This window comes from Hordeum vulgare, chromosome 6H (genome assembly GCF_904849725.1).
Source record: "Hordeum vulgare subsp. vulgare chromosome 6H, MorexV3_pseudomolecules_assembly, whole genome shotgun sequence".
Lineage (NCBI taxonomy): Eukaryota > Viridiplantae > Streptophyta > Magnoliopsida > Poales > Poaceae > Hordeum > Hordeum vulgare.
In genome coordinates this window covers 125,240,573-125,253,140 of record NC_058523.1, presented here as the reverse complement: position 1 = coordinate 125,253,140, position 12,568 = coordinate 125,240,573, and positions in this window count along the sequence as shown.

Here is a 12,568-nt window from a genome sequence, read left to right as displayed (position 1 = left end):
AGTTTGGGTGAGATACCAAATGAATAGAATAAGGAGCAGAAAGAACCAAAGATTGGGGGTTCCCAAGGCACCCCCAAGGTAATATCCAAGGAAGACTCAAGCGTCTAAGCTAGGGGATGCCCCAGAAGGCATCCCCTCTTTCATCTCCAACATTATCAGTATATCTTACTTGGAGCTATATATGTATTCATCTCATAATATGTGTTTTCCTTTGAGTGTCATTTTATTTATTTTTTCTATGTTAGATGTTATTTATAATCTTATTTTTCAATAAAAATTTCCAAGAATTGCCTTCAGAATGCTTGAATTGCATGTGTGATATATGTTGTATAAAAACAGAAACTTATGTTGTAGTATGTGAATTATCATATTTTACTGGAAAGTGAAAATTTTCTTATATTTCTACACAGTAATTTCATACAAAATATTTATCACATACTAAATTTTCAGAATATTTTGAGATACATAAGTGGACGTTTTATATGGATTACTACAGACTGTTCTGTTTGGACAGATTATTGTCATAGTTTTGTTATCTACTTATCCTATAGTTTCCATAGCTTATATTGGTCGATATAAATTGTAGAAACGATAGTATACATTACCTAATGTTTGAAAATAGTTATGCAACTTATCTTGGCAGTACATAAATAGTTGATTTACTTTTATGTGTACTAACCTATCTCACGAGTTCTTTTCAAGTTTTGTGTGGATGAAGTTTTTGAGACTTAGGTGAAACCTATATATAAAAGGATTTAATTAGATACAAAAGCTCAAGCTTGGGGATGCCCAAGGAACCCAAGTAAATATATCAATAATTCTCAAGCATATAAGCTTGGGGATGCTACGCATCCCACCTCTCTTCATCAAACAACTATCAGTTAGCCTATGTTGAGCATAAATTTTTATTTGTCCACGTGATATGTGCTATTCTTGGAGTGTCTTTTGTTTTATTTGTTGTTTGAAATAAAATATCAGATCTTAAAATATTTATTGAGAGAGAGAGAGAGATAGAGAGTCCTCACATAGCTACTTGATTGTTTAACTACTCATTGATCTTCACTTATATCATTTGAGAGTAATTTGATTGTTTGCTCTTGTGCTTCACTTATATCCTATAAGTAAATTTTGGAATGAATTGAATACCATGAAGTTGAAATTATATGTTCATGCCATGCCTAGTAGTAGCTTCACATTGGGTTTAGAATGTGAAATCTTTTGAAGCTTGTCAATCACAATATTGGGCATACAAGCAATTCATGAAAGATTGGTATAAGGAAGAGAACTTTCACATATAAATATATTATCTTTGAAATCTTCTATGATTGTGAACACCCATTAATTATTTTCAAACTTGAGAAAATTAGTTGAAGTTGGACAAGGAAGATAACGTAATGAGTTATGGTTGTGTATATTTGCATAGAAGTTATATTGTTATGGATCCTCCAACATGTGGTGTTTGCTTAGGATCTTTTGTTATCCATGAATTCGTACTAAGTAGAGATACTACTTGTGCATCGAAAAACCCTTAAACCTAGTTTCTTTCCATGAGTGTCCACCATACCTACCTATGGATTTGAATAAGATCCTTCAAGTAAGTTGTCATCGGTGCAAACATTCAATAAAAATTGCTTCTAAATGTGTTCTATCATTTAGTGTAAGAGAAAATTGAGCGGTGTATGAACTTGTGATCGCACAGTAATAAAAGCGAATGACTTCATAACATAGGATGCTATCATAAGGGGCAAGATAACGTGATGTTCTTTTGCATTAAGGGGTTGTGCATACAAAACCAAAAAGCGCATGACAACCTCTACTTCCCTCGGCGAAGGGCCTATCTTTTACCTTTCAGTATTTACTTTTATGCAAGAGTCAATAGTATGCATTCTCATTTCAATCTCAATTATTCTCTAGTTGGCAAGCATCATGTGTCCAGTCAAATATATTTGATCATGACTTATCGTTGACAATTATCTCTATGATAAATGAGTTGGGAGGCGAAACATTAAGCCCCCATCTCTCTATGCGTTTGATGGATGCCATTTGTTCTAAAAATATGCTTTGAGTACAAGTAATCATAGAAGGCTATATGATGATTGAGTATGTGGAGCTCTTACTTAGACTTTGTTAAGAATAAGTTGAATTGCAATTTTTTGGTGACTAAGAACATAGGTTGTTAAGTTTCAAGAGAGTTCATTGTTTAAACCATAACATGTATTGGTTGCTACTTTACCATGATGAGTTTTATGAGTAAGAGTTGTTGTTATGCTGCTAGGAAAAGTGATTGAAATCATCATTGATCAAACTTATGCAGTATGCTAGCATTATGACTTCGTAAATTATTTCTTTTATCATTTACCAGCTCGGGGACGAGTAGGAATTAAGCTTGGGGATGCTAATACATCTCCAATGTACCGATAATTTATGAAGTATTCATGTCATGTTTTCCTATGTTTACAATACTTTTATATGGTTTTGTTGCACTTTATATGATTTATTTAGAACTAACCCGGACTAACGCTGTTTTTAGCAGAACTACCATGGTGTTGTTTTTGTGCAGAAATAAAAGTTCTCGGAATTGGATGAAACTTTTGAGGATTTTTTTGGAAGAAAAGAGTAATGGTGGAGCAAAGAATCACCAGAGGGGGCCGTGGTGCCCACTAGACACCAGGCCGCGCCAACCCCCCTGGTGTGGGGTGATGTCTAGTGGGCACCTTGCGGCCCATCTTGGCGTGATTCCAACGCCCAAAAATCCTATAAATAGAAACCTCCACGAATGACCCTAGACGAGAAGTTCTACCGCCGCAAGCCTTTGTATCCATGAAATACCAATATCTAGACGTTCCAGTACCCTGCCGGAGAGGGCAGATCATCTCCGGTAGCCATCTTCATCATCCCAGCGGCGGCCATGACGAGGAGGCAGTAGTCCACCCTCGGGGCTGAGGGTTTGTACGAGTAGCTATGTGTTTAATATCTCTCTCTCTCTCATGTTCTTGAGATGTCATGATCTTGATATATCATATGGCTTGTTAGTATAGTTGGATCATATGGTGTTTGTCCCATGATATTGTTGTGATGAATTGAGTCTTTCGCTTTAAGATCTCATTATGTTGGATTGAATATTCAGGTTAGACATCACATGATATATGTCTTGCATGCGGATACCCTAGTGACATTGGGGGTATTCAAGTGATTCACTTGATATATGTTGTGGCGTCAACTCGCGGATTCTTGAGGTGACATTGGGGTAATCTAGGCATAGGGGTTGATTGCACATTTCACACTATGTTCTGTGATAGAAATCTTGGTGTGCTCCATGAATTCTTTTAGTTGGATTGAGTATTACGAATCTGAATATGTTATGGTGTTATTTTAGTACGAACTCTTGATAGATCGGTCGGAAAGGATAACTTGTTATCTTAGTACGAACTCTTGGAAATATTGATCGGAAAGAATAACTTTGAGGTGGTTTCGTACCCTACAAACAATTTTTTCTTATGTTCTCCGCTAGATAGGAACTTTGGAGGAATTCTTTATCGCACGTTGAGGGATTATTATGTGATCCAATTATCTTAGCATTGTTGAGAGATTCCACTAGCGAAAGTAAGGACCTTAGGCCTCATTTTCAAGCATTGCAATACCGTTTGTGCTCACTTTTGTTACTTGCTACCTTGGTGTTTTTATATTTTAAGATTACCAAAATCAATATATAATATCATTACTACACTTGTATCACCATCTCTTCGCCGAACAAGTGCACCTATACAATATACCATTGTATTTGGTGTGTTGGGGACACAAGGGACTTTTTATTATTTGGTTGTAGGGTTGTCTGAGAGTGACCATCTTCATCCTACACCTCCCACGGATTGATAAAGCTTAGGTCATCCACTTGAGGAAATTTGCTACTGTCATATAAAACTCGGTGCTTCGAGCCCAACACGGGTCTACAAAAACAAGTTGTGTAGTAGACATCAAGTATCACGCCCTATCAAAATAGCTTGATTACATGATCAATCTCAGCCAATCCCATCACCGTCCAACAACCTATGAACGAACTACTCACTACCGGTGGTGAGCATCATGGAATTGTTGATGGAGAAGGGTTAATGATGACGACGATGATGGATCCCTCTTCCACAGCCCCAAACGGACTCCAGATCAGCCCTCCCGAGGAAGAATAGGAGGTGGCGATGACTCCGTCTCGTAAAACATGATGAAAACTTCCCTCTTATTTTTTCTTCATAATGGTGAATTTTGTAGGACTAGAATTAGGGTCGAAGCAGCCACAAGGTGTCCTCAAGCAATGAGGGTGCGCCCAAGGGAGTGGGCACGCCCTGTTGTCTTGTGACCAACAGGTGGCCCCCTCTGGCGGGTCTTCGCTCCATAAATCTTCATATTTTCGAGAAAAAACACAAAAAGTTGCGTCCAATTCCGAGAACTTTTATTTCTGCACAAAAATAACACCATTGCAGTTGTGTTGAAAACAACATCATTCCTCGGTTAGTTTCATTCAAATCATGCAAATTAGAGTCCAAAACAAGAGCAAAAGTATTTGGAAAAGTAGATATGTTTGAGACGTATCAGACGTCGGCGTCCTCGAGCTCCCCTCCCCTTGCACCGGACGCAGAGGAGAAAACCCTCGTATGGGGGTAAAACACCCCCATAAGAGGGTCCAACAAAGGACCGAGTCGACGGTATTGGATCCCCGCTAGGTTTCCGCCGAAGGAGTACACGACCGGCTCCAGTGGCGGAGCCGGAGCGACCGGCGTCGACGCTGCATTGGCCCGGGCGACGACATGGTGTAGAAATGGGAGGGGGTTCATAGCATCGTCGGTAGATCTACTTTGGCAGAGGAGAGGCCGGCAACCCACCTCTCTTGGATGGGAATGCTATGAGCGATGACTGCAGTGGATGGGGTCTAGCGAGATGGTGGCGTTGCCATCGGAGAAACCGAGCGAGTGGTGAGAGGTGAGAGAGAGGGAGTGGGTTGAACTGACGAGGGGGGTTACGGGAGGGGTGTGGGTAGCTATGAGCCATCGCGTCGTCTCTCATGCTTCCCCATGCGTGCAGGCGCTCGCCACGTGTGGCTCACACGAGCCTGGTTCCCAAAAATGACCGATTTGACCGTACCTCTAGAGACAGGCCGGGGCCTGCTTTAAGTTCTGTGCGGACCAACTATTCCATGCAACCCAGGTAACCAAACAACCCAAATACATCCTGCGCGGGCCTGGTTGGGCCTAATGCAGGCAACCAAACGTGTTTGTTGTGCATGATCACACAACATGTCATCAGCTCCCACAAGGTCTGCGGATCACATTGTTTAGCAGGTCCACGAACAACCGCGAAATGCCCCTGCATAACTCAAAATGCCCCCTCGAAGCCTTTTCTAACTGCTTCTTCACTTTGAGCAAAGTGGGTCTTTTTCTAGCCAACTGGGTTAGAGATGGTGCTGATAAATGTAGCCCATTGAGAATAGATACCGTCAACCAGATAGTAGCCCATGTTGTACTCATGTTCATTGATAGTATAGTGACAAGGAAGAGCTTTTCCTTCAGTCAGAGTCATAAACATCGCTGATCACTGCAACACACTGATGTCATTGTGAGACCAAGATTTTGAAGGAGAGGGGTTGAACGATGAGAGAGGGGAAGCGGGGCAATTCCCGAGTGAAACACTTAAGGTGACAGAGATGTAGAATTCCAGCACGGGTGTGGCGTGGCAGCCGGGGTTATGCTGTGGCGAGAAAGACAAGAGAGAAAGAAGGAAGAAGAGAAAATGAGGAGGATTGTGGCGCGGGATTCAGAAAGGGTTTTCATGGAGTTCTGGGTGGGCCATGGGTGTTGGAGTTCGACGTGACTCTTGTCCGAACTTCCGTAAAGCCCCCATGTTTCTCCTGGATTTCCTGGAAAAAATACCACTGAACCGCTCGACGGATCGATGCACGACCGCCTTGGATGGAAAACCGCATTCGGATCGCGCGGTCCGGGCGTAATGCGGGCGCGCCTTGAAGGTAAGCATCAAAGCAAGACCGATCGTCTTTTGCCTAACAATAAGAACCGACCAACCCGGCCTGGTCATTTGGCTTAAAGCATGGTTCATAATACAGTTAGTTGTTGGCTATATAATGTTGACATGTCATCTATAGCCAAGCTTATAACCGACAATACAATAGCTACAAGTAAATAAGAGCATCTACAGCCGGACCCCTGAAACCTGACTCAAGCGCCCGGGCAGCCCGCCCGGTCACTCACAGGTCATGAAAAATCAATCCAGCCGTACCCCTCATACCCATCTCAAACGCCCAGATTGACCGACACCCCTCATATCCATCTCAAATATGAGAACGATATGAGGACTCGCGGACGCGCCCGGGCACGCCCGGGCATTCCACCACGTAGGACGCGGCCCCATCCCGAACCACTTTTTTTTATTTCTTTATTTTTTTCTCTCTCTCTTCTTCTCCATCAATCACGTGCAAGTGACCGGGCATATGAGGACAAATATGAGAGGTGCGGTTGCACGGATGAAAAAGTAGGGGTTCAAGACGGACACGCCCGTTCACTTACCGTTCGTGTCCGCGGGCATTTGAGGGGCCGGATTTGCAAGTTCCCGCTCGATGCTTTAAGTACTACTTTATTGATACAAGACCCATCATCCTCTCTCATAAGCGTGTGTTACACTCGGGTGTTAGATTGTAGCCCGCTTCTTCTCTTTCTTCTCTTCTCTCTCTTCAAACTCATCACGAATATATTATTTTAAGTCTTACAGTCCGATTACGTCTTCTACTTGCTTTTAGGTTTGGGTTCTATCGGGCTCTGCCATCGATGTGTTTTGAGTGCACTTGGCATACAAAGGCAGGTGAAAAGTAAGGAGTATGAAGGACACCTGACTTGGGTGGACTTTTTTTTTCGACATGACTCGCGTGGACGTGCAGTGGTGAGAGGCAGTCGCGGGATGCAAAATCTCTTGGCGGATACTACCAATCATCCGGCTGATGCAAAAGAAAATTAAGTCGTGTTGCCCACCACTCGATTAAGCTACCTTTGACCGTTGGATTAAGGCTTTGAATCGTTTTTCCTTGCAGACACACCTTTTTACTTGCTCACATCCAAAAGACCAAAAACCACAACTTGTTGGCTCACAACGGCAGACGCATGTTTGTACTCGCTCACTACTCAAAATACCACTATACTAGCTTGTTGCCTCATAACGCATCCATCACTAGATTGCCACCACGCGCGTCAGCACCCCCACAACACCATCGTGGGTGTGCGACATCGTCATTGCAACAACGTTATTGTTGCAGAATATTATTGCCATCGCAGGGCCGCCATTGCAGGAGCATCATACTTGTCGTAGCAAACACTCTCGTTGTCAGTGGAGTACCCCTTGCCGTTGTTGCAACACCACCATTGTCATAGAAGAAGCACCCTCGATGCCCTACCCGGCCACAACACCCATCAGCGTCCATTGAAGCACGCCTTATTGCATGGGTTGACGCCATCATGGCACACCTCGTCGTCGTGGTCGTCAAAGCATTGTGTGACCATCGACGTTGTGGTTGTCATCGAAGCATTGCCACGATCACTAAAGCACGCCTCGCAGCAAGGCCGGGTCGTCAACACCGTCACAACATGCCTCGTTATCATGGTCATTGAAGCATTGACGTGGCCATCATCGGCGTAGTCGTCGTAGCATTGCCACGATCACTGAAGCATGCCTCGTTGCATGGCCATGGTTGTCGATGTTGATGTCACGACAAGCCTCGCCCATAGTGGTCGTCAAAGCACTACCACGATCACAAAAGCACGCCTTGCAGCATGGTCGTGGTAGTCGACACCATCACGAGATGCCTCGTTGTCATGGACGTGGTCGTTAAAGCATTGCTATGATCATTGAAGCACGCCTCACACCATGTCCGCAATCGTCGAGGATGTCACAACAAGCCTCGCTGTTGAATCATTGTGTGGTCGTCGACGTAATCATGGTCATCGAAGCATTGCCACAATCATTGAAGCACATCTAGCAGCATGGACGCGGTCGTTGACATCATCATGACATGCCTCGTTGTTGTGGTTACTGAAGCATTGCCGTTGTCGTGGCATCGTCGTGGTCGTTGAAGCATTGCCATGATCATTGAAGCACGCCTCACACAATGGCCGCGGTTGTTGATGATATCACAAGAAGCCTCGTCGTCGAATCATTGCATGGTCGTCGACGTCATCGTGGTCATCAAAGTACTACCACGATCACTAAGGCACGTTTGGTAGCATGGTCGCGGTAGTCGACACCGTCATGACATGCCTTGTTGTCGTGGTTGTGGTCGTTGAAGCATTGTCATGATCATTGAAGTATGCCTTGCACCATGGCCGCACTCGTCGATGATGTCACAGCAAGCCCCGTCGTCTAATCATTGTGTGGTCGTCGACGTCATCGTTGTCATAGAAGAATTTCCACGATCACTAAAGCACATATTGCATCATGGACGCGGTCGTCGACACCATCATGACATGCCTCGTTGTCGTGGTCGTTAAAGCATTGCCGATGGCGTGACATTGTCGTGGTCGTTGAAGCATTGCCATGATCACTGAAGCACGCCTCGCATGATGGCTGCAGTCATCGACTCGACGATTTCATAGCAAGCCTCGTCGTCGAATCATTGTGTGGTACTTGATGTCATTATGGTCATCAAAGCATTGCCACGATCACTAAAGGACTCCTCGCAGCATGGTCGCGGTAGTCCACACCGTCGCGACATGCCTCCTTGTCGTGGTCGTGGTCGTTGAAACATTGCCATGATCACTAAAGCATGCCTCACACCATGGCCGCACTCGTCGACGATGTCATGAAAAGCCTCGTCGTCGAATCATCGTGTGGCCGTTGACGTCATCTTGGTCATCAAAGCATTGCCACAATCACTTATGACAGCCTGATGCTGGCGTTCCAAAAGATTCCCCTTCTATTCCGTTTTGATCGTGTCCTATATGAAACTTGCTTAGAATCTCGTGTAGTTTCATTTTCTCTTGCTGGTTGTATGTTTTGAAGTGCTCGTGACCGTCGTTGCACACATATTGCATTCATGCCATTATATCTTGCGGTGCTTGTATCTTTTGATCCGTAGCTCCGTTGGAGATGTTCTCCATGTGTAGATTGCTTGCCTTGACGCGTAGAATCACGTGAACCTATTTTTTTCTGTTTAACAACTAATTAAATGTGTTAGTTCAGATCTGGACAGAATTGTATATTAACATGTGAGGTCGTCTCGGAGGTGCTATATGTCATTTCCGACCTCATTTAAAATGCCTAGATAGGTAGATTAATTACGCTTCACCTCTTGCCATGTTTAACCACATTTAATATTGTCGTGTACCTAATCGGGATATAACTAAATAATTAACGTGGAGTTTCGTCAATATGCAACTCGTTGCATATTGAACTTCACTTAATGTGTAGTGTTTGATTGTGTGATTTGTCATGCCGTGACTTGCATGTTTTCAGCTGCTCATGCATCATTTGTGTTGTGCATCGTATGGTGAATTTGTGTGTTGATTTGTGTTTCCGGTTTGCTTCGTCTCGATAGAGTTCCGCAAGCGTGCCGGATTGTGAGGACCCGTTCGACTACGTCGGTTCGTCTGCTTCACGGAGGCATCCTTCTTCCAAGCGGGATCTCAGGCAAGATGACCATTTCCCCAGATACCATTACTATCATTGACATGCTAGTTTTACCGCTTCTATCGAATATGTCTCGTTGCCTACCACATGTTAAATATCATCCTCTCAACAATGCCATGATTACCTTCAACTTGTTCGACCTAGCAAACCACTGATTGGCTATGTTACTGCTTGCTTAACCATGTTGTTAGCGTTGCTAGTTGCAGGTGCAGATGCTTCCATGTGAAAGCATGGGTTCCTTGTTATATCACCATATTTAAATGCTATTTAATTTAATGCACCTATATACTTGGTAAAAGGTGGAAGGCTCGGCCTTTTCTGGCCTGGTGTTTTGTTCCACCTTTTCCCCCTTAGTTTCCGGCTACCGGTGTTATGTTCCATAATTGAGCGCTCCTAACACGATCGGGGTTGTTATGGGGAACCCCTTGATAATTCGTTTTAGATTAAAGCTAGTCTGGCAAGGCCCAAATTTGGTACTACATTTGCCTAATCACCTAATAAAATTGCATAGGGACCCGCCAGCACCCGAGGAAATTTAATCAACCCCCGGACCAGTGCTCCTCATGAGTGTTGGTCCAAAAAGGACAGACTGCGGGGCCACCACGGGGCAACTCGAGGTTTGGCACCTGTAGGCTTTTCCATCCGTCGTGTCCTGAGAACGAGATACGCGGCTCCTATCGGGTTCGTCGACACGTCGGGCGGCCTTGCTGGATTAGTTTTACCTTTGACGAGATATCTTGTGCATCGGAATTCCGATGATGCTTTGGGTAATCTCAGAGTTGAGGTTTTCCACTAGGGAATCCGACGAGATCGCGAGCTTCGTGATTGAGGATTTCTATGTGGCTTGTGGTAATTTGTGATGGACTAGTTGGAGCACCCCTGCAGGGTTAAATCTTTCGGAAAGCCGTGCCCGCGGTTATGTGGCAACGTGGAAACTTTGTTTAACACTGGTTCTAGATAACTTGAAGTTAACTTAAATAAAACTTGCCAACTCTGTGCGTAACCGTGACTGTCTCTTTCGTGAGTTCCTTCTCCGGTCGAGGACACGGTGGGGTAATGACTGACGTAGGTAGGTGTTCAGGATCATTCATTTGATCATCAGTAGTTCACGTCCGCTATGCGTAGATCTTCCGTCTCTTATTTCTTGTACTCGTAAGTTAGCCACCATATACATATGCTTAGCCGCTGCTGCAACCTCACCACTTAACCATGCCTCACCCATTAAGCTTTGCTAGTCTTGATACCTTTGGAAATGATATTGCTGAGTCCCCTGTGGCTCACAGATTACTACAACACCAGTTGCAGGTACAGGTAAAGGTTCCTTGACGCGAGCGCGTTGATTGTTCATTTGGAGTTGCTTCTTCTTCTTCTTCATCATCGATCTAGGATGGGTTCCAGGCCGGCAGCCTGGGATAGCAAGGATGGGCGTCGTACTTCTTTTGTCGTTTGTTTTCATCCGTAGTCGGACCCTGCTCTTACTCTTGATGTTTATGTAATGTACTGATGTGACTCTGATGTAGCTTGTGGCGAGTGTAAGCCAACTCTTTATATATCTCTTCTTTTCAGTACATGTACTTGTAACGATATCCATTCTTGCGACACGACAAGATGCGCTTCTATCCCTGACGAGGCCCTCGTGCCAAATTGAGGATAGGGTCGCATCTTGGGCGTGACAAGTTGGTATCAGAGCAGTACCGACCTAGGAGCCCCCTTGATTGATTGAACTTGGCCGAGTCGAGTCTAGTGAAAAAAATACTTTGAGTCTAGTTATATATCGGAGAGTAGGATTCTTTTTTCTCCTCTTCTATGCTCTGGTGAGGAATCTTGACGTAATATTTTAATTCTACTCCTCTTCTCACTCAAAAAAAAATTAGGATCACGCGGATATTTTTGGGATCTATATAATGCCGATGTGACGGAGTTCTGTCTTGGTGCCTCCTATCTGCTTTGAGTCTCGGGGGAGTTGAGCTCCAGGGGATTCTTGAGCACATCGTTATCATTCAGATTTCTTAGTATCTCAGAACGAAGGATGTTCGTAATTACTTCAATACTAGTAGTGGCGAGATAACCCCGATGTCCCCAGTACTGGTGCAGATTGTTCGGGAGTACTGCCATACTTTGTATCGTTGTGATCATGAGGGTCTGTTGTAGATGAAGGTCCAAGATTCTGGTTGTGTGTTGACGGATGTGATACAAGTGACGGGTTAGTATAGGAGTTGTGTGATATTACTCCTTGTATCCGTGTACCAGATTGCATGACCAGATATTTCGGGAATTCATAGGTGGGAATTCAAGTAGTTACTTATAGGATAATCTTCCAACAAATGCATGATTTTAGGTTGGGCTTTGACATCTAGTGGATTCCTGTCCACGAAAATATCGGACGAAATCTTTCTCATGAGTTTGTTCTGGCTTGTTTCATAAGCCTCACTCTTTGTTTTGTTGGAATATGGTAATTGAAGTTGCTTCGATGTCAAGTGGTGATTTCAGATCTTTCCAAGAGGTGTTCTCATAATTTTATGTGAGAATGCAAATTCTTTTGTTCGTTCAGTTGCCATGTCAATTCTTGTCAACCGGAGTCGTCATGTTAATTCTTTTCAACAGGTGTGCTCCTCTTCAGTAATTCAATCCTCTTCAATTTTGCAAGATCAATCTCTCATTTCTTTCCGGAGTCATCTCATCTGTCCCATGTTGTCTTTGTTTTCCCCGCCCTTCCGCCCTTTTCTTTGGTGATTGGATTTCATCCAAGTGCCTTTATTTTCAGTGAGGCTTCCGCTATCTCTTCTTCCTTTCGTAGCCGGTGATTCGTTGTGAAGATTCCCAGGACCTTCGTGTTCATCTTTATTCATTCTTGTCATCCTTACCGTTGAATTCAGTTCAGTTATCCATGGTC